The sequence below is a fragment of the Corvus brachyrhynchos genome, unplaced genomic scaffold (assembly GCF_000691975.1).
Source record: "Corvus brachyrhynchos isolate BGI_N302 unplaced genomic scaffold, ASM69197v1 scaffold167, whole genome shotgun sequence".
In the NCBI taxonomy this organism is placed as follows: Eukaryota; Metazoa; Chordata; class Aves; order Passeriformes; family Corvidae; genus Corvus; species Corvus brachyrhynchos.
The window spans coordinates 2,042,123-2,065,081 of NW_008239547.1; the positions used below are offsets into that span (position 1 = coordinate 2,042,123).

General features: G+C 39.1%; 1 protein-coding gene and 1 long non-coding RNA gene across 3 annotated transcripts in view; both read left to right on the forward strand.

The window, feature by feature from the left end:
* The window catches only part of LOC108448470, a 7,234-nt gene extending 1,224 nt beyond the window's left edge, over window positions 1-6,010 (forward strand). The window contains exon 2 of the long non-coding RNA XR_001864359.1: window positions 5,140-6,010. This is a non-coding gene — a long non-coding RNA (uncharacterized LOC108448470). The remainder of the gene's footprint in view (window positions 1-5,139) is intronic.
* Window positions 1-22,959, forward strand: part of KIAA1217 (KIAA1217 ortholog) — a 366,907-nt gene that overhangs the window by 83,016 nt on the left and 260,932 nt on the right. The gene's annotated exons all lie outside the window — the stretch shown is intronic.

The following is a 22,959-nucleotide window of genomic DNA, read 5'->3' on the forward strand; positions in this document are numbered from 1 at the left end:
CCTGCTGAAGTGTGGAATTTAGCAATGCATTGTTGCCTTGAGAACAGCACTCTAAAAACTGAAGCACTTTGCCATTGGATCACATGGGAATTCTGAAACTTAGATGACTAAGGTCAAAACCTGTGTATGCTAAGCACTTGACAATATCATTACTGGAAACTGAGGGTCTTCAACATCTTGTGGAAAGAGATCTGAATTTAGCCACCTCTTTTCAGAGTCAGTGTAACTCTCTCTAGAGTTTTCTTTTTTAAAACTAGAGTTCTTAGAGTCATGCTGGTAATTCAGTAGTCTGAGGTAAAATGAGTATGTTTTCAAGTGAATGTGCAAGTATAAATGAGTAGTGATAGTCTTGCCAAATAAAACTGGGACAAAACCTACCAGACCACTACTGAAGTGTAGTCTCGTTGATGGGTAGGCTGGAGTTATGGGCAGAAATTGCATTGCTGTCCATATCAGAATTTTTGCTAAAAAAGATTTTCTAAGTTTGGCTCTCTAAAAACTGGTCATAAGCTGTATTTGTACCTGGATAAATCTGGATAAACAAGTTATTTGCAGCATATCTTTGGTGCATTTGTAATGCTGTCTCTTGAAAATTGCTGGGCATATCTAGACTTCCAGCTTTGCTGTTGTTGGCTTGTGCAACCAACACTTTTTTGTGCATTTTTAGATTCTCCCTCTTCTCAACTAATTTCCATTCTCTATTGATATTCTCCCTTTTTGTGCCTCCCTTTCTTCTCCATCATTACTTCTTTTATTTCCTCTCTATTCTTCCATTTTCATTAGCTCCACAGTACTATCCAAACCAACAAAAATCTAGTTGGTGTTGGGTTCATTTCAGCTCAGTGACAAACTTGTCTCCTTGTGGTTGCCTGTCGTTGTTGAAACCCTATTAGCAATGTAAAACCAGCCCTGGGTCCAGGCTGGCTGAAATGCTGTGCCTCTGAGCCACATCTGCAGTGTGGTGCAGTGATGGGCTGTAGAGGAGGTGCTGCCTGTGCTGATGAAGCATCATTATCCTGTGCAGGCTCCAGTCCACTGGTTTTGCTGTCATTCCCCTAGTATTTGGCATAAGATTTTCATGCTTTTTCTATTTTATCTAACTATACTAAAACACTCATAGATAACATATTAGTGAATGTTAGTAGATTTTCTCCTCCTCTGAATATTTCCCATTTTCATTTAAAGTTGAAGATTCACAAGTAACTGAGGAGAGACCTTAGCACATCCTTAGTTAATGCAATGCACACACAGTGCTGCTGTTCTTGACTTCCACTTGGCTGCTGCTGGATCCTGTTTTCAGTCTGACCTGTGTGTATTTTTGACTTTGTGTTTATCTGTTTGTTAGTCTCTCGTGACACTGTCACTTCTAAGCAGTAATTCGCTGAGCTTGAATAACCCAAGTTTTGAACTTTCTGACCAGTATTATTAAATGGGGACAGAATAGGTCAAGGAGAAAAAAAATCCCTGTTCTTGACTAACTGTGTAATGCTATTGAATAGGCTAAAATTAGCCCTGTCATTCCTCTTCTTGCTTTTAGGCATCTCAGGGTAATTATAATGGGAAAAGCCAGCCAAGCTATAACTCAAATAAGCTTAGGTTTTAAGGCAATCTTTTTAATGATTTGCCTTTCCCTCTAAGTAAAATACAGATTATAAAGATTAAGTTAGCGGTTGCTTTTTCTTGCAGAGAGCATCTCAGGTAAAAAAATGAACCAGTTGTAAATTAAAGGCAGATACTCAAGCAGAATAAAATAATAATCAAAAAGTGGACCAGACAGCAAGTGCAGCTGATGCTCAGGAGGGTTGGGTCAAGTCCCATTTCTGATGTTTTGGTTAGTTAAAAGCTGTGATTATGTTCCACATGAACTGCAACTTTGTGTATGCATTTTGCATTTATTAACTATGTTATGAAGATGATACAGACAGAGACTAAACTGTTATGGAGGATTTGGGATGGAACGAGCATGCTAATGAGCCTATGCAAAAATGCATCTATTAGCCAGATGGTGAGTTACACAGACATCAGTTTCTGTTTACCATCTGTAAACCAATCCTCAGAAAGAGGCAGGAAAGGAGCTAGAAATGGTGTAGAGGAACAGCAAACAGTAACAGTGTAGTAACCTTCACGATATGTCCTGAATGTCGCTTTTCTTGAACAGATCAGTGAAATACCCCTTTCTTGTCTCTGGCAGCAGATACTAAATTACTGCAAATTCTCTACATTTTTCCAATGCTTCATTCTCCACTGCATCCCCCTTTCCCAATATTCAAAAAAGACAAGTAGTTCCTCACCATGAGCAAAACACTTATCATGGTTCAAAGCAAGTTACAATTAAAAAAATATTTTAAACTACTAAATAATGTGTACCACGGAGAGGAAAAAAAAGGTCCTGAATGTAGAGAGAAAAAGACCTTAAGGTCGATTAGTCCTATCACCTCCTCAACAAAAATGTGTTTTTACATGCAGTTTGCAGTCTTACACTTCTCGACTTATGGAGTGACAGAGTCAGGAAAAATAATTGCCAGAAGTGCTGTTGAAAGAGGTCTCTATTTTAGTCCAAAACTGGAAAACTGAATTGAGTAATGATTCAGTTTAGATTCAATTCACTGTAAGATTCAAAGGTGCTTAGAGCTTATTTTTCCTTGTTCACTAGAGGGTAGCAGAGAGAATAGTGAGAGCGTTTCAGCACAGCCTGTGCTCAGTAGCAATGAGTTCACTTGCAAGCTTCTGTATTCTTAGACTAATCTGGTGCCCTTCAGGCTTCTTGGTAGAGCAGAAAGGTTACATTTGATAATATAAATGTAAACCAACAGCTTAAAACTTAAGAGCATTCTTAATGTGATTTGATAAAATTAAAAATCATTCTTGGTTTTAGCACTGTTAATAACTGTTTTGGTTTTTTTCAGATAGTAAACATAAGCATTTTTAACATGCACATCTCTAAGGAAGCATGTTTTTCGTAGCATTATATTGTGCATATGTGCTAGTTTGAAAACAAACCAGTGAGAGGCACTAAGTCAGAATAACAATTTAATGGAAATTAAAGAAAAGGGGAAAAAAAAAGGTAAAAGAAAACACTGTCAAACTGACAGAGTCAAGGTACAACCTGACACCCTGTTAGGCAGGGTGGTGGTAGCAGTCTGGTAGAAGTAGGCAGAAAATTTTAAAATAATACCATGACTGTAGAAGGTTACTTCTCTTCTAGTCTGTATTTGTGGATATTCCACTGAAATAAATGCCTGCAGTCCAAAATTTCCTTCTGCCACCACATTAAATACCTGACAAAACAAGCCATCATGCTATATACCAATAACGGAGACCTTGTGGCACGTCTGCTTCTACTGCATTAAAATTCAACAGATTTCAGTATGAGTTACCTGTACCCTTTCTGGGCTGCAGATGTCCAAAGGAATATCAAGAGTAGAGTTTCAAAAGCTGTGTTGAAGAGCAGCCTTCTACTCTTATGGTATTAATAGACAAGCCAAAAATGTTGCCCTATAGCAATATCTCCCACCATCAATATTTATTGCTGTGTCTGCTCTCTGGCATTTAGAATTTTAAAGTTATGCAGTTTCATGAGGTGGTTGTTAAAGGTAATGTTACCTAACTGAGGATGATGTTGTTACTATGTTAAAAATCACCCTTTTTACCCAAAATAATTCACATTGTGGGTTGCCTTTATTTGTCTGTGATGTAGAAAATTGAATCAAAAAAAAACCTGCTTAAAAATGTTTGCCCATCCCTGTTTTATATGGTCACTTGAGCACAAGGTAATAAAAAGGGACCTTTCATTAAGTACTGGGGAACCACTTGAAATAGTGCTCATATCCCAGATAGCACTTCAGGTCCAAAGAAAACACCCTTTTGCAATCTCTCTGCATCGTGCTTGTAACAGAAGAGTATGGACTGAAAAATCTGTGTTGCTGTCCTCCCCTTCCCCTTCCTGTCCCCATACACATGCAAAGATGTGCCCACAGGCCCTCACAACCTTTGAAGCTTTTGTGTGTGCTTGTGTGCCAGCCCTGCATTGCAAATAGAGAGGTAGGGGGACTTCTTTGGTGTTACCCAACTCCATGTTACACCCATCAACTGATTTCTGTAGGGCAAATAAATATTTGGGCAATCTTTGAATGACTCACCCCTTTGCATTAAAACCTTTCTCAATTCCTACCTCACTTCTGGTCTGAATTCCACAAAGAGACTGAAATCCACAGAGGGGATTCATAAATGTGCTCCTTACTAAATACAGCAAACAAAAAGAAAACATGTTGGTGTAGAGGACCATCCTCCTTGTTTTGCTGATTCAGATGTTGTATGATTAAACATTTATAAACCAAAACTGAAATATAAGCTCACTTTGTATGCTATATAAGAAATTTAATATGGTCCTTTTCATCAAATTGAATTGCCACATCAGTCTTCAAAGACTTCGGAGGCTTTGGAAGCTTCGTGTTGCAGCATAGCATACAGATGTCCTGCCTAGGGTTGAAGCTTTATTGTGTTTCACTTGTGAGATGGATCATGTCTGTGCTCTGTTCTTTTATCTCTGTTATAGAAAACCTTTTGGACTTTGATTCATACTCAGGAGTGTAAATAATGCAATTGGTTCTGATGTGCTCCAGTGAGAGGGAGCCATAAGACAAGGAAAAACCATCTAATATCTCATCTTCCTGAAATCTAGATTGAAATTAGCTGTAAAACAAGTTACATTGCCCATTTTCAATTAGTTTCTTATGTCTTTTTAATGACTTCTTTTAAGACAAGTTTAAAGAACAAATTTCTATGAAATTATGACATTCATTTTTAAAGATGTAATACTAGATATTTATCTTTACTGTAAAGCTGCTCAGGAAACTGAAATTTGCATAGCAGTTCTGAAACTGCCTCTGCACCGTGGTAGTAATTAGTGCAGTCTTAAGCAACTTCTTACTACCAGGATCCTGTTAGTGGCTGTGTAATATGTATTTGTAGAAATCCCCTCTACACCATGCCCCAAAACAACATGAGCACCAGTCTCTCCCGGTCCAGAACTTTGATATCAGCCTCTTTGGTGTTTGGGTCTGTAGGATTTGGGGTATCTGTGTGAAGTACTGCCTCCTGACTCTGGTTTTATGTTATTTTTTTTTTCTGTCCCATCAGCCTGTGGTTTTTTGCACAGAATTTGCTAAAATAAAAGCACCAAGCTTCTGTGTTTTGAGTCCTGTCATCTGAGTTCCTAAACCCTTCAATTAGGCTGAAGCATTCTCCATTTCTTCGACTTCTCCAGAAGCTTTCCTCACAGAAATATGTTTTTATTGTTTAAGGACAACTCTTCACCAGAAAAGGCTGAAGAATACTTTGCCAGTGTCGTGCATGCCAGGATAATATCACTCACCTAGATTGTGTTGGTACCCCTGGACACTGACACTTTAAGCTGCACTGCTCCAGTGCTTTGGGGTCTTGCTTTCCCTAGTGTTATCTGTCTGGTGGGTCTGACAGGTTATATCCAGATGTTTCCAACAGATGTTGTCTCAGTATGGGGGACAAAAGGGTCTCACCTTCATAATCAAAGAACAGCTCATGGAGATACATGGACCAGTCTACTCTATATGCTAACAGAATATGCAGTATCAAAGTACTTAACAGTGATGAATGGAATGATTTCTCATTATCCCTGCTTATTTATGTCATCTGTTTTTTCATTCTGTTATCTTCTTTTTATTGACCAATGTGCAAATTTTTTTTTTAACGTAAGTTTGTCTATTTATGTTTATAAAATGCCAATCATTCTGCTGATACTATCAAATAATAAGTAATAGTAGCATGAGTCAATGTACATTGAATATACAAACCAATACTTCAGAACTTCATGAATTTTCTTACACTGTGTTTATGAGCTCCCTGAGTATTTTATGTGCATTCAGGCCACTTCAGTTCCTGTGCTTGATGTAATTAAACCAGACTGTTGAATTTTTTTTAACTAACCAACCTTGATGGCCTCTCATTAATAAACAACTTGTTAAATGACAAATTTCTGCAAGCATGGATTTATTATTCAAGAAGCTAGTGAAAATAATAGTTTGGAAGGCAAAAAACCATCTACAAATTTATGGTTTATGTAAGGATAGCCTAGACTATGGAAAAGTTTCAGTAAAGACTGAAATGTTTTGAAAGTAGGACAATCATGCAAAGTCATGCAGGGATATATATGGCAAGTGTGCAAATATGCAGAGTATTTTCATAAGCCATTCAACTAATTTTTGTTCAGTGTCAAACCTGTCATCACTGTTATCTCCACCTCCCGTTCTTGATGCTGCAAATGTGTGTTAACCAGTTACGGCTTTCTTGGTCTTTAGAAATATCTTTGCCTTCCCCTCTCCCCACTGTGCTGGTGATGTAAACATGACACCTCTCCCAATGCTGATGGCATTTGCTAAATATTTTGGTGCCTGCTCCTGTGATTATCCTCTGGACACGACCATGCACTTCAGCAGGGGAGGATGGGGGGGGTGGTACAGCCAATATTAATCCTGTCATAAGGATGTCTGTCCTCTGCTGCTGACTGTGCCAGTGTGAGGCATTAGCTGCATAATGGTGTCCTTCTCTCCCTCAGCCTTTCTGTTCCCCTTTGAAATTGCCTTCTGTAAGCTTCCTCCACAGCAAGGCACAATTGGATACGTTGGTTAGCAAGGAAGAGGAAAAGAGAATTGTAGTTGGACAAATCTCTTTACCTTTCTTAGCCTTATCCACTGAAAACTAAAGTTTTTTTAGATGATATTATATATTTATGTTGCATGGGTAGTATCTTGTGTAAATTAGGTTTAATACACAGACGTGTGGCCATGTGTGTACAGTCTCATGCCTCAAGTGTGTGTCCCTGTTCGAGCTTGGTGCAAGTCCCCTTTATTTCCATAGCTTGTTACAGTGCAGCTGAGTAATAGCATTAAAAATTGTTCAAAGCTCTGCACTTTAAAATAGTCATATTGCATTGCTTTAGGTGAATATAGATATCCCCTGAACATAGACATCCTAGGGAAACCAGGACAGTGTACTCTGTGAGTGTGCGCTTCCATGTAGCATCTAGCAACTGAGTTTGGATACTTAATTGGTGTCAATAGTGTAACTGGTTATTTCAGTTCTTGATCCTTGAACATTTTAATAATAAAAACTGCATTTATTGTGAGCTGTGAGTGCCTTTATCATTTACTAGTAAGAACTTTTTGTGTCTCTACTCCACTTACATTTTTGGTTAAGAAGAAATGTGGGTTTTAAATCTCATAAGTGGGTGATTTCAAACAGTCTATATAAATGAGAGTTATGAAAGCACAGTGTGTTTAGCGAGGGAAGGCCCATGCTGACCTTTCCTCCCTGAGGACAGAGAGCATTCTGGATGCCATTCCATAATATTTCATTTTTATTGGATGTTTGAAATATTTTCATTGAGAAGTTACTGGCCTTCGTTACAGATTTTAAGTGTATGACCTATGATGTATGGAGGCACATGGATTGTCTGCAGGGTGCCTGGAGGTTTTAGTAATTTAAAGTGTTTAATGTACCCTAGCTGTCTGGAATGTCCAGGGAAGGGAGTGCAGGGGAAGTCACTCTTACCAGCAGTGCTTTCTAGACAGCACTGGAAGATCTTATCCAATGGAGATGAGACAATATTTTGACCATTTCAGGTTTTTTAATCTCCCTTGTACTTACGCATGGGGGAAGTTTATTTGGCACATTGTAAGCACTGATTTTCTCAGAAAGAAAAACAAGACGGCATCAAATGAAGCTGCACAGCGGACTCCAATCCCTGGGGTTAGAAAGGAAAGACCTCTTTATATCTATAGGGAAGGGGGGTATTTAGGTGCAGCCTCGCCTGCTTTGTCTGGGTCAGGCATGCAAAACTGTGGGATTAGCAGATGCAGTTTAAGTGGCCTCATGCTCTAAGTGGCACAATAGTTGGCTGGTGCATAACTTGTGTCTGTTGACCTGGTCGCTGTTGCCTCTGAGCTAATGCCCAGACAGAGGAGTCAGCAGTCACTTTCACTGTGTCTGCTTTGTAAGAACAGTCAGGGGAATAAAGCAAATGCCCAGTGGAGATTAAATCTATACACACTAAGTCTTCATTCACAAAGTTCTAATGGTGGTGGTAGAAACAGGAGGGGGAACAACAAGGTTTTACAGTTACTCATCCTCTTTTGCTGAGGAAAAAGACAAAATGCAGTCTCAGGAACTTTGCATCTCACTGTATGGTTTCTCGTTCTCATACGAATCTGGTTGATTAAGAGGTGATGTGGGCAGGGACAGCTTTCTGGTGCATCTTCTGCCTGCCAAAGCCCTGACATGTAAGTACACAATATGCAGAGCTTCTGCATTCTACTGCTGAATTTCAGCAGTAATTTGTTTCCAGTATCTCAAGGTAGAGTTCAATATCGTAATGATTTTATTTTTTCCAGAATATTTCTGAATTGGTCCTCATTTATCATAATGATTTGTCTAATCTCCAGTAAGTTTTTGAGTAACTGTAGGTTACCTCAAGAGAAGTAAGGCAGTTAACTTCATTGAAACTTTGTGGAGTTTGAACACATGAGTTATTTATGCTCTTTTGAAAGTCTAATTGGTGGGACTACTTGTTATTTTTTCTGCTTTCAAAAGCGCAAGGAAGCACTGGTAAGTTTTATGTATTTGCATGCCTCTGTGTGTGTGTGCGTGTGGGCGTACAGGATATGTATTGCCTGCGTCTCTTGGGGCCTGTTTGCGTTGCTGCTCTGACTGCTGTGCTGCAACCAAGAAACTGCTTAATAATGTTAACTCAGTGTTTGGATCGGAAATATTTTTTTTGTTTCCAAAGAAGAATGAGGTCCTTCCTGTGTTTCCTTGTAGTCCTCTTATAGCATTACGGGCTCCTTTGTTCTCTTCTGCTCTCGCTAGGGAGCTACCCCAGTTTCAGCAGCAAGGCAGATGCTTGCCAAGCCACCTCCTCTTGAGCTGAGCTCCAGAACTACAGACCAACTTTGAGTGGGAGATTAGGGAGCTGCTGTACAACAGCAGGCAAAGGCAGAACAAGCAGCAGGGGCAAAAATGAACTTTTTAAGGCTGTGTTTAAAAAACTGCTATTTGAATGTGACAGCAGATAGGATGCATCCAGAGAAAAAGCAAATTTTTTTTTTTCATAATTATTTACACTGATTTTGGCTTTAGCAGAAGATTGTCCTCAGCTTTCAGAGGTTATCTGGTGACAATATTGTTGACTTTTATGAATAAGTACAATGAGACTAGGGAAAATGCAGTAGTGATATCTTAAACATGCATTATTTTTCAGCTTTTTGTGTTATAGCAGTGGATCCTCTCCTCTCACATCAACTTTCCTGCTGCCTTTTCAGTGCTTCAGAGGCACCCGTAGTCATTGCTGTCAGCAGCAGCAGCCAAGAGAGCAATGACTCCTGCCTGCTAAGGGATGCAGCAGGGTCTTTGATCACACTCTGGAAGGCATAAGGAAAACATTGAGGAAAAGTGTCTAAACAACCACTTAAAAAAGGATCCTGGCAATGAAAGGGAGATGGGTAGAGGAACTGGAAGGATATTCAGAAAAAGAGTGAACCTCAGCCAACTCTGAGTCTGTCTGCTTAACCTGGCTGCAATGAACTTCTCATCTGCAGGTTTTCCTTCTGGTAACAAGAATGAGATTTGAAAGCAATCACTGAGTGAATGTGCATGTAGGGGTTTTTATTTGAGGGTGAAATACAAAGGGTTCCAACCTATGCTGTTTTTCCTTCCATGGGGTTTTCTTTGTTCAGACATTTAGGGGAACAATAAAAAACACTGTAGGCGTTTTTCAGTACCATTGTACTCTGTGTCTTCAATAAACCCTCAGGTAATTCAGCAAGTGTAATCCACTCCTTTTTAGGCTTTATACATTCTCACATTTTTGTTCTTAAGAACTGGCCTTTCTTATTGAAAAAAATATTGTTCATAATTATTTACATGCACTTTTGTATCTAATTGAAAAGGTTAAAACTTGCATGTAAATAAAGTGATATTGTTTTACTTTTTTTCCTATAATTTGTGCTAGGTTTATGGGAGGCAAATATTTGTATCTGACGTATATACAAGAAACAGCTCAAAAAATTCAGGTGATGATGGACAGCAATTATTCCACCTCTCAAAGATAAAAGCCTCTTATTAGTTGATATCTCAGAATAAGACATTGAAGAACGCACAAGATTCAAAGCTAAAACAAAGTGCTTCTTACTTCTCTGGAAGTGTGTGACCAGATTTAGTAATCTCGTGTGATGACTTCTTGGATGGCTGGGGCTATCTCTGTCTATATCTGTAACCCTATCTGTGGTTATGTTATTTATATATTTTTAAAAATATTATTAATATCACTACATCAGAATTCAGTAAAAATTACTGATGCAATTGTTAGAGATATGTTTACATAGTATGTAGAGAGACATAATCTAAAAAAATTTCATGGTCTTTCTCTAGCTGCTCTTGAGGTACTCTCAAATTTCAGGAAGTATTTCATGACTGGATTGGTATCTAGTTCATGTTATTAATGACTTAATTAGAATACAGGTATCAGCTATTCATGTTTACATGTTTCTGATTTGGTGTAGTGAAAAATGTCCCTTAAAAAAAGGCAGGGGGAGGGGCTGGTGAGAATAGCAGTGTCAACTCAATTGTGTGCATCAGTTGTAACAATTTACTCTAGTCTATGCCAACAGCCCCCCTCCACATCAGCAGCTGCTTATCTCATCTCCTGGAAAAGGAAAAATGGATTAAATGGATGAAAAAGGATGGCATGAGCTTTCATTCTTACCATAAATCTTGTAAAAAGGCTCCCTAGCAATGGCATAGCTTTTTCAGTTGCACTTCTGAAATATTCTGAGTGGGTCACCAGTTGTCCATATTTGAGCCCAGTTAAAGGCTGTAGTTTGAGATCTCAGTCATTCATTCACTGGTGGTAATAACAGTTCTGATAGTAGAGGCAGTAAATTTTATCAGGTCAGTCTGATTTAACAAGTGTTTAAGAACATAAATTTTAATCTCTTCCAAAACCACTTCTATATAAAGCTAAAGGGCCACTTTTAAACAACTCACTGAATTAGGATTTTGGATGTTTTACTTTCCAACTGTTTAGTAATCTCATATACCAAATGTTATCTATGACTCACAAGGACTTGCAATTATGCTGCTATTTTCTCAGAGAAAGTATTATGAAAATATATTAAACAATGCAAAAATAATACCAAAGAAGATTTACACTTTATTGTGTCTTATCTGATGCTACCCTGCCAGCAGGCTAAGCATGTAGCAAAAATCAGGCTTTATGAAGTGTTCGCTTATGTGAAGTAAATGCATATTTAAATCAAAAACATTTTAAAAGTGTCAGGGTCTAAGTGTTTGAAACCTCTCCAAATTTGAATTCTCAAGACCTCTCTGAATTAAGTTCTCATCATGAATCCCTGGGGATGGTAAGAGTTTTATTATTAATGATTTTTAGGGATTTTTGGCACATTTGTTGCCCTGTGATAAAGCTCCTTGATGCTGAGCATCTCAGGACGACAGAGTTGCAACTGCTTCTTGGAAGATGCCCCAACGTGATCTGTATTGATAACAGGATTCACTCTGCTGTCACAAGAAAGGAGAAATTTTTACGCTTTTAAGTTTGGATTATAACAAAAAACCCCACGTTTGAGAACACTGGGAGGTGAGTGCCAGTTACTGAATAAAATTACACCTTGCATCTGTGTGTTCAAATATCCTACACATTTCTATTTTCTGAGTGAAATTGCCTGGGCCAGACTCTGGGTCTGACAGGTGACATAAATGGAGCCGAGCCATCCTTTTGAGCATCTTTTGGTCATTTATATTTGTCTGTCTTTAACACAGAGCTGTGGCTCACTGAAGTGCATAAGTGGTATTTTGCATTGTTCTATCAGTGTATTTTAATTACTGAAACTTTGTGCCTGCATTCTCCAGTACTGGAGTTCTTATTTGTTGTGTTTAACCATGCGTTTGTTAGAAGGATACAAATACTTTTAATTTATTAAGCTTCAAATTTGAAAATAATTTGTAAATAAATGTAAGTAGACATAAAAGATTGCAGTATAAAATTAATAAAGCAGAAGTAAAATATATTAACATTCTGCAGTGCGCTTATGCCTCATCACTGCAATTCCTGAGGCTCAGTGAACCTGCAGTGACTTTTCACTTGCATTAGGTATAGAAAGTCTACCAGCAAAGTAAAGGAGATGAAGCTAGTACTCATTTCTTTTGTATCAATATTTTTTAGTAAAAGCCTGGTTTTAGTTGTGATTTGGATAAAACTTACCTTTCCTTCCCCATGATTTGCTTTCAATAGACAGATATTGCAGATAATGTAACTCAATCTATGCCACTGCATGGGGAAAATTCTTGCTGGATTTTTTTTTGTCCTTCAGCCATCATTCACATTCTCAATTCATGCAAATTTAACAGGACTATTCATTTACAGATTTGTGGGTTGAGGAGTTTTTAAGGTATTTTATAAAACAAATATTAGGAGAAATTGAAAGCAAGGCCTCTTTCTCCTTGGGTGCTTACAAACCTAAGCATGTGAAAAAAGGTGAAAAACGAACATTTTGGAAAGTATGTTCTCATCTTTCCTGCTTATTTAGGTAGTGGTTTTTTGATTGTTTAAGAACAATATCTATTCATTGACACTGACTCATATTCAACACAAAAACTGAAATGCAGATATGAAGGCAAGAACTGTTATTTTGATGCGACTGCCTTGCCTCATTAGTCCTCTTACAGGTTATGTCTACTAGTAAAAACAAGGGATTTTTTTTGGCGGCGTGATAGGGATATGAAAATTTAAACTATTTTCCTTTCCTCTTTTCCCTGCATTTGGTAACTGTATATCTCAATCTCAGTAGAAACTGAAAAATCTTTGTTCAATTAACTAATTCAGTGCTTTTGCTCTGAAAACTCAGTCCAAAATTTGCATTGAAAAAAAAACCCCAATGTTTTATGTTTATTGGATTCCTAATTAATATTCTTAGTGACCTAGAAAAGAATGCAAGCAGTCAGTTTCTGTGGCTAAAGTAGTTCAGAGATTCTCAGCTTTATTCCATGTTTAATAATAAATATCAAAAAAGCTGATTCCCCCTCAAGAGCATTATGATATAGCACACATTAATTTTGAGTGAGCAGGAATAAGTAACACTAACATCTGTTCCAGATGTTAAAATAACGAAAGCTTAAGATTTGGCTGGTGCCCCGCCGTTGTCACTTGGCTCTCCTGGGACTGCGTGGGCGCCCGTTCATTGGGATGGCCTCTAGACTTTTGTTTAGGTGTCTCATCTGGGCACTCCCCCACCAAAATCTTAGATGGCTTTTCCAGTAGGGTGGTCCTCTCCCATCCAGCCCAGCATAACTACCTGCACTGCCTGGGCAGCTTTTGGAGACCTACATCTCTAGAGACATGGAATGGAAAATCCTGCCTGCTTGCCTTGGTATGTCAATGTATAAGGAGCACAAATACCTCACAGGAGAGATCCAGACATGAATGTCAGCCTGCCACGTTTTTGTGTATCTCAGCTGAGGGAGAGTGAAGTTGTAAGCAGTGTCCACTCTTTGAGTTGGAGTTACTCTGCAGCCAAGAACTCAACAGTCATGGAACAAATAAAGGTGTTCCAGGCTTGAAGGTTGGGATTGGAGTGTTTATCTGCCCAGCCCCTGTTTCCAAGACAGTTCTTGCTTTTAAAAAATGCTTATCTAGTAGATGAAAGTGTAAAATGCGTACATGTGCTTCCACATTGCTGCCATTACTGCGGCATTGGCCACATCTTGGTTTTCAGTGTTTTTGACAGATCTCAGCTGTTTGCTGGAGCCTACATGTCTTGGGGCACAGCTGATCAGCAGATGCCTGTCCACTATAAGCATATGTGTGGGTAATTAAGGTTAATGCACAGGGAACTTCTCCTGGAAACATGAAGTAAGGAGCCACCTGTTGAGTTTTAGTACCTAGGAGATTAGGTAGTTAGAGTGAATTAGTTGGTTGTACACCTTCACTAAGTTTTAAATTTCACCTTCATATTTTATTTTCTTGGCACTTTTTCTTTCTGCTACATCTGAGCTCTCAGGAGAGCTCTTGGCACGTGATGACTTTGTGGCTTCCCGTGTCTCATCAGCAAGTTATTGGTCATCACTCACACGTTATCCAAAGCTGAAACAACTGTGTGCTTCAACTGGTTCTATCTAGAAGTTTTCTTAAACAGGATCACAGAATCAATTAGGTTGGGAAAAATCCTCTGAGATCACTAAGTCCAACCTATGACCGAACAGCACCATGTCAGCTAGACTGTGGCACTAAGTGCCACCTCCAGTCTTTCCTTAAACTCCAGATTTTCCTTAAACATTTCCTTTGTTAAGTCACTGGCTTAATCTACTAAATCCCATGTGATGGTGCCAGCCGCTGTCGCCTTTAAGGCCGCAGGGTCCCCTTGCTTTCCTCTCCAGGATCTCCTGGCTTCAATGCCTGCAGGCATCTTTCCTACTTTCCTAAATTGTTTTTTATTTAGGAGATAGTCAAGTGAGGCACATCTTGGCCACATTTCTGAGCTGATATTCCTGGTTTCTCTGATGTTTGTCAAGGAAGTAGTTGGTTATGTCTTTTGTCGTGGCCTTGGGAGTATTATCATATGTATGTGTGGGAAGGAAGGGAAAGGGTGAAGATGGCAGATGGGAAAAAGGGATTTTCAGTGGAGTGAATACCAGCACCGGTGAATTGACATAAATTGAATTGCACCCAGCCTGTTTTGTCTTGTGTCCTCTGTTCTCACCCGTGTACACTGAGAGTGTCCAGGAAAATGATTTGCACTTTCCCATTATTAACTATTTTGCTGCCATGGGAGGGCAGTCGTACTCGGCCTTCCTTGCCCAGGTCCTGACAAGTAAAGGAGTGAGTGGTGCTGGCACATTTCGTTTAAACTGGAAGAAGTCAAGAAGAAAAGTGGCAGTGCATATTGGGTGTTGCTGCTCTGCAGATGCTTCTCATTTTCCTGCACTGATGCCCACAGACACTAAAACCAACATCAAAGAGAAACAAATGAAATGTGTGTGCCTCCATGCTTGTCCAACAGCCAGCAATGAGTGTAGTAGAATCAGTTATTTTGTGATTCACTGAAATAATTTGTTAGTTGAGTGTAAGATTACTTGCCATAACATTTCTCTTTCAATCATGAGACCTTTGCCATGTAGGTAGATATACCTATCACCAAAGGAAATAGTTTGAGACATTAAATTTTTAAATGATACTTAGATATTGTGCTCATCTGGACTGATATTATATTAGTTGAAATAGTTGACCCTGATGTACGAATCACACTCAGGGTATGTATTTTTTCCCTTAAGATCTGTGAACAAAATGATGATTTTGCTGATTTCACAAAGTCTCAGCAAAAAATATTTCATTATCATTAACCAAGAATTGCAAAAATTATGTTCCTGTTAGGTTTTGTTTTATCAGTTGTATGTGCTTACTTTTTATAAATAATACTAACTTTAAAAAAAGTATCATGTAAATATATTTTATTGGGAAGTAATGTATGAGCAAAGCTAGAATCTGTTTCTCAAATAGTTTGTTAGCTAGATAATGTGTCAGAATATCACTCTGACAAAAAGAGAAGTAGGAAGAATTAGATTTAGTTTGTAGAGATGTGGTTTGAAAGACTTTTGTCCATCTCCAAACAAAGAGAGGCCAGATCAGAGATCAGTGATCAAGTTTTGTTCAATTAATTTACTATCATTTTTGTCATACTAGCATGGGTCTAAAAGGCTTAGGAGAGGAATGTATTTCTAGAAAACCATTTAATTTCAGTTGAAGTGAGAACTTACTACACAAGAATTGTGACAGAGAGGGAAAAAGGGAAAAAGGATTAAAAGTGGCAGAGGAAGAATAGGGGAGTGTTTTCAAATAATAATAATAAAGGAATAAAAAAGTTAGGCACACAAAAAATAGGCAATTTGAAGCACAATGATACCTAAATTATTATAGAAGGTGACTCGGACGAAGGTGTAAACTTGCCTCTGTTTTTTATACCTTAGTTAAGGAAAATAAAAATCGTAAATACCCAGTAGCATTATTGCCTCTTTAAAACTCACTTAATATATGCAGTAAAAACCAAATGTATAGATGGATTTCCTTACACTGGCCCTCCAGATAAAATTTATGGTGCAAACACAATTGGAGGGAATTGTCAGAGAAAACCAGGTTTGCCCTGTGCTATCTTCTGAGTGAGAGTATGGAGTGTACAATGATGCAATGAAGGTTGTGATTTCTTAGGTGTTATCCTAGCCTCCTTTGGATATTGTTGGACTAGTGATCAGACACTTGTGTCAGAAGAACCTTTCAAGGATGATGTAAGTAGGATAAATTACTGGCAGAACAGCATACAAATGAATTGTGTTTAACAAATATTTTAGTATTTCAAGATATAAAAACATAGTAAACCAGAGAATAAAAAAGTCCACTCCACAAACTGTATAACAGAGTTCAGTAAACAAGACTTTTAAGTTAATATTCTGAATTTCTATCTTGATGCTTTCAAAAATAGCATCTAGTGAGTCACCCTTTGGACAGACTTGTGGTACTAAAGGTTGCTTATTAAGAGTAAACCTCCTGCTTCTGCAGGATTCTGAAAGTCAAAGAATTAAGTTATTTGTTTTAGGACAGGGATATTTTTAACTTCACAGGCCAGGAATTCCTAGCTTTGTTGACAAGCTACAAAAGATGCCCCAGCAGTATCAGAGCACCATATCTGTGGATGGAGAGATGGTTCCTGTCCCAGCAGTGCAGCAATAGCATGGGAGCATCCTGCTTTGCTGGTCCTGATGCAGACTTTTTTCTTCAGGTATCCTAAATTATATCCACCATTATTTATTCTTCAAATCTATCAGATTATTTAAATTCAAATTATGAAGGGAATTCCTCAGCAAATAATGTCCTCCAGTTCAGAACGACATTGAAAATAGTAAAATGTAAAAACAACCTCAGAAAAAATACCAGCTGTATGGGAATAGAGAATCAGTTGAATTTATTTCCCCAAACACAGCATACTTTGTGGATATTTCTTCTGAGTACAACCAACTTGAAAGGAAGAGAAACTTTATTCATGGGAATGTAGGTCAGTCAGGAGTACAAACTCCTTTTTTTCCCTCCTCAAAGGCCCCATATTTGACAGTCTATATATAATAAATAAGTAATGATTGTATGTGGACAAATCAGGCTAAACAAGTTAGGAAAATTGGAGGAAGACCATCTAAATAGTGTAGATTCAGTTGGTGCTTCTGATCCACTTTAAGGTGGCCTCCAGAGCCTCTGCTGCAAAAAATAGCTACCAGTCAGCACACTTACAGCATCTTCCCTCCCCTCCCAGGCCTGCAACCAGCCATCTCCCATGGCCCAGCTGTGTTTGGCCTTGGCTCAGGGTGGGAGCATTTCCCCACCAAGTCAACTGCTGAGGGGAGAGCCCAGGGACAGCCACCTACCAAGGCTGGGAGATAGGGCTGGCGTGCTCATCTCTGATTTCCCCCTTGTGCCTCTGTCTCTGGGAAGTAACAACTTTCTCTTAGTAAGCATAATGAAGCAAGTCAAAGTATTTGAAGATCACAGTGGTGTGACCCAAGAAATGGGAGAAGATGAGCTGCCACACATTTCTTGATGAGTTGTTTCCATAGTGAGGGAGTGAGGAGGGCTGGGAGGATGAAGGCTGCAATAACATGGAGCAAGGTGTGAATAAAGTGTGCATGAAAAAGGACTATTAGGTTGTGTTAGTATCATAACACAGCTGGCTAAACAGTGTTTCTTCCAAAGTGTTTCTTCTTTGCCACATTGTGCTCTTTCATGTTCTCCATTATAGGTAACTCCAGCCCATTTAATATCATTCAAATGAGCTCTTCCAAGGAATCTCTGCTGTTTCTGAAAAATGCTACACCCAAAAGGGCAATGTTTCCAAAAGAACATTATTTTCCCTGTAAAAATACCCTTCTCTTGTCCTGTTTGCATGTCATTGCATTCAAATCCAACAATCAACAACAACGAACAGATATTACTACTCTGTGAAGTGTGTTTTGAAAAAGGCACTACATAAACAGACATATATACACACACATACTATACTGTAAACTTGAACTCACTCTGGAGTAACTTCTGTACTTAATTCTGTACTTAATCTAGCTGGACAAAAGCTACTGTTAATGGTTCTGTGTAGCATGCTATGCCTTTTGTGACAGGATATGTAAGTGATAGCTATGCCATTTGCTATGCCTTTTGTGACAGGATATGTAAGTGATGAACAAAGATACACCTCTAGAACTGCTCTGCTTCCTCATAGCAGGTCATGGCAATGTCTGTGAGCTGGTGGACAGCAAGCAAATGAGAAAATGTATTAAACTCTCATGGATCTGTACAGTGACAGCTATGGCCTTGCTATGCCATCTCCTACACAATTCCCTCTTTCTTCTGATGAATCATGACAATATAAAAGACAGGTTTTTAGATTAGAAGGATATTAACGTGTTGATATCTTCTACTGAGAGCTTTGGTGATAAAATTCTAACATATCTTTACCCAGCACACTCCCAGTTGCAGGTGTGTCATGGCTGAGTTATTCCCCACTCTTTCATTCTTTCTTTTTTTACCCTGCAAATTATGTATAAACATAAAAAACCCACCTGTATTATGGCCCTAGTCTGCAGTCATGTGTATAGTAGTGGATCTGTTCTACTTGAGATGAGAGATGTAAGTTTCCAAATCAGAATAGGATGATGAAGGAAAAAAAGACCTTTATTTATTTACATTTCAGTAAAGCTTCTGAAAAACCCCTAAGTACATTTGTAAATGCAGTTTTTGTGATACCCAAGTGTTATTTTTGGCAATGTCTAACATTTAAGGAAACACTTACTAGAAATTCACTTTTTTAGCATGTGCAACTATAATCATAGATTACAACTGATGCCTTGAGAGGCCTCCTAGAAACAGAGACTACACAGGAGTAAAGGATTAAAAGAGGTATTTATTTGAAAGGCCTTCAAAGGTACACCCTGGGGAGCCAGAGGCTATTCTCAAAAATGGACCCCAGGTCATGAGTTCTTCACTCTTTTATAGGTTTTGTTCATTTGCATATCAGGGTTAATTCTTCAATTAAAGCTTCAGTTTTCCCCTCAGCTTGCCCCCCCCATAGCAGCTCTTTGGTTTACACTTTTGGCCTAGGACAGTCTTGGTGTCCTTGGAAAGCAGGCCCAGAGAGGCTTTGTTATGTCTACCTAGCATGAGAGAGCAGAGATTAACAGGCTACAAGAAACCTCAGAGTCACACACCAAGCAGTACAGAATTTGAAAAATATAAAGGTTAAAACCCAAGGCATCACAATCTATGATCGTAAGTATGCTAAAACCCATTAAAATTTATGGCATTAATTATAACAACTCTGGTATTAGCCCATCTAAAATGTTTGGTGCAAGTTGCGGATCAGACTAAAGAAATGAAAGAAATGGCTGAGTTCTTCTTTCTATCACTGAATGTATGTGAAACAATTGCTGTGTTCCCTTGCATGCCAGACAAGGCCTTACAAGTTCTTGTAGACCATAAATAAATGGATATGTGGCTGAGATGGTGCCTTGGGGCTAAATGCTCATGAAATGGTAAATCTGAACAAGTAACAAAGCAACCTGTCAAATACAGGGCACATTGTTAGATGTGGATGCTTGAAAGCTGGGAGGGATGGGTTGCCTGAGGAATGATAAAAATTATGATGTTTACAAGAAGACATGTTAAGTTCTGCAAAATGACTGCATATTTCAAAGCAGGAAATTGTACTAATGCAATTTTAAGGTTCTACTGTTAAAAATCATAACGATTCAAGGAATACTGAAGTTAAGTGTCCCATGGCAAAATTGGTTCGGGTTCCCCGTGTGCCTGTTTTATGGTCCTATGTTGCATTCAGTAGTACAAACACCAGCCTAACCTACCCTGCAGCAGGCAATGTGCAAGAGGCAAAGCAGAGGTGTAAAATTACCCAAGAGCTCAGCAGAGATAACCCTGCTTTAGCAACCTTCTTTTATGTTTTTTGGCACCGCAGTTAAACCATAAATGTTCTGCAGCTACATTAGCTTAGCTTTAACTTGTCTAATATCCTATCACGCCTGTTCTAAAGCAAAAGAAAGGAATTGCATCTTTCAGGAGGAAGACAATTTTTTCTAAATAACAAGTGGTTATCTCTGGACAGGGCTGAGCCTTTACTGTTCCACAGTTACTGGTAGCACTGTTCTGCCCATTCCATTGGAGAGGTTCCACTCCAAATTCATCTGATGATCAATTCCCTTGACATGCGCACTATAACTGAAGGGCAGCTCCTCATTTTAGGTTTCTAGACTTGTATCATTTTGCAATTGCCTCCCTTTTTGTGATGACAGGTTGAAGTAGACCTCGTGTTTGCCTCTGGCTTTGCTTTCCAGGCTTGGGAAGAGCAGTGCAGGCCAAACCCTGGGTTTCCCTCACAGCTCGCCAGCGTGGAGGCATAGCAGTGTTTGACTTCTGTCACTGAAGCTTTCACAGAGCAGAAGCCAGGCTTTAACTGAGTCATATATTCAAGAGCTTCCAAACTGGAGGAGAATCTGTTCTGGTCTTTGAAGTGTCTGGAAAAGTTACTCTCCTGCTGACTCTGTGTAGAATTCTCTACCATAGCTTATACTTCTATCTCCCTCTGTCTCTTGCATACACCTGCCAGCTGCTGCACGTTCATTTATTTTGTGCCCCAAAGCCACCATTTCTCCCTCTGAAATGTTTCTTTGTTGTTTATTTGGAAATCATCTGATCATTTAAATCAGGTATTTCAAGTCCTACTAGGAGCTCTAGAAAACTTTGTGTTTCTGCACTTTGGATGATGGAGTTAAGAGCCTCTGGGAAGCTTATGCTGCATGGATGAAGTACAGATTGTAGGCGATAGCACAAGTAATTTTCTCTGTACTTTCTAGGCCAACAAACACTTCCAGCTTCTATGAAGTTTCCCTCAAAATTCTTTGTATTGATAAGACATCTATCTTTCTTGAGTTGTATAAACTGTGTTTGAACTATGTATTAAAAAACAAAACCAGTTTGGTTCTAATTCTTGGAACAGGTGTTGGTGGTTGTTTGCTGTGCTGAGAGGTGGAGGTATTTTTGCTTCTGTCTGAAGTTTTTCAGAAGTAGTCCATAAATGTTTCATTTTCTACTCAGGTGTTCTACCTCTAACATAAATAATGAGTGTCTGTAAAGGTAAGCGTTAAGGGTGAGGGTGAGGGGTGGGGGTGTGAGGATTGCTTTTGGCAAGACGAGGAATGAGGGTTAAATGCCAGAAAGATGTGTGCTGAGATAAAACATTGGGTGGGTAGGTATGTTAAAACCAATTTTGCATCTTTGATTAAAGAACAGTTGTTTTGGACCAGACAGGTCTAAGCAAACACTCTTGGATGATGAGAGAGGCAATCCTGCACTGACCCCTTTTTTTTGCCTGTAAAACGTTGATCCTAGACACTGACCACATCCCCAGTCAGCCACACAGGCAAGGAGGACAGCATGGGGACAAGTGGCTGGCAGCAAGGGATAATTGGATGGCTTCTTTCTGGGGACAAACATGTGTCTTTACTTAGTTTTGATGATTAGTTTTACCTGTGTGGTGCAAAATTGTAGATACACTAATTCAGATAGCTGGGTAAAATTGAAGGTTTAATTTTCATCCAGTGGAACAAAAAGAAGGTAATGTTTAATTTCTCTAGAGATTCAATTTTTCGAAAATTACATACAATATTATTTTGTGAGAAGAAAATTTTTCTACAGTATGCTCATTTTCTGATAATGTACACAGGTCTATAGCATGCCTTGGAATTAAGAACTAATTTAATCAGTCATTCTTTGTGGCCTGTGGCTGAGATGTAGTTTAATATGACAAACTTCAAACTTCTATTTTATCCAAGGCATCTTCAACTAAGGAGCATTCAGTGAATATGAGGAGAAGAAATAGGGGTGCTTGTCTTCATCTCATTGGTTAATAGATTACTCTGTAATGTTGATGGATATAAGACAACTTTTCCCTGGGTTCTGTTTGGAAAGAGACAAAGTGTGGAAGGTATCTTTTCAGCTTTATACCGGCTAGTGTTTATATTTCAATGCCTTAGAAAGCCTCGAGCAGCCTTGAGAGGTAGCAAGGGCGATCTCGCACTTTAGCAGCTCTAAAATCGGTACCTGTATCAGCTGCAAAGCAAATACCATAGCAGAAGCAAAGAGGGAGAAATATAGCTCTCTGCTCGCTCAATTCCCTGCAGTTAGAAGCTTTCAAATGAGACAGACAACCAGAGATGTTCACAGAAAAGTAGGTGAGCTGAGAGAGGGGAGCCTCCCCTCGACCATCTTTTATTCGGAGAAGGGGAAAGGGGAGGACTGGGGACATACCCGGGGTGAGCGGCCAATCAGACACTGCTGAAGAGTCTGAGTTACATTTGGTTTTGCCCCCGCTTGGAACAAAGGAGCTCGGAGCACATGGGCAGGAGCACGTGTCTTTGGGAGGGGGAGGGGAAGCTTAGAACAGGCAGCAACAACAAAGTGCTGTGGTTGATGACAGAAAGCTCTGCAGATTGTCATACCTGTCTGTTACGTGTCTTTATTCAGGTTTTTATGCCTGACTGCTTAGGAAATAAGTCTTGTCTCACATGAAAAGATGTATGCGGGATCTTGGGGGGTTCGGATGGTCGGGACGGACAGAGACGAGAGATCTCTGAAGTCAGATCTTGGAACATGCGGTTTATTGCAAAGGGCGTGGGTATAGGGGCATTGCTTAGAGCTGCCAGCTGCAGCTCGGAGCAGGCTCAGGAGAGCAAGAGAGGAAGAGTAAGAACAAGTAAGTAGAGTGGAGTGAGAGATAAGTAAGAGAGGAATGAGAGTGTGAGTAGAATGAGAATGGA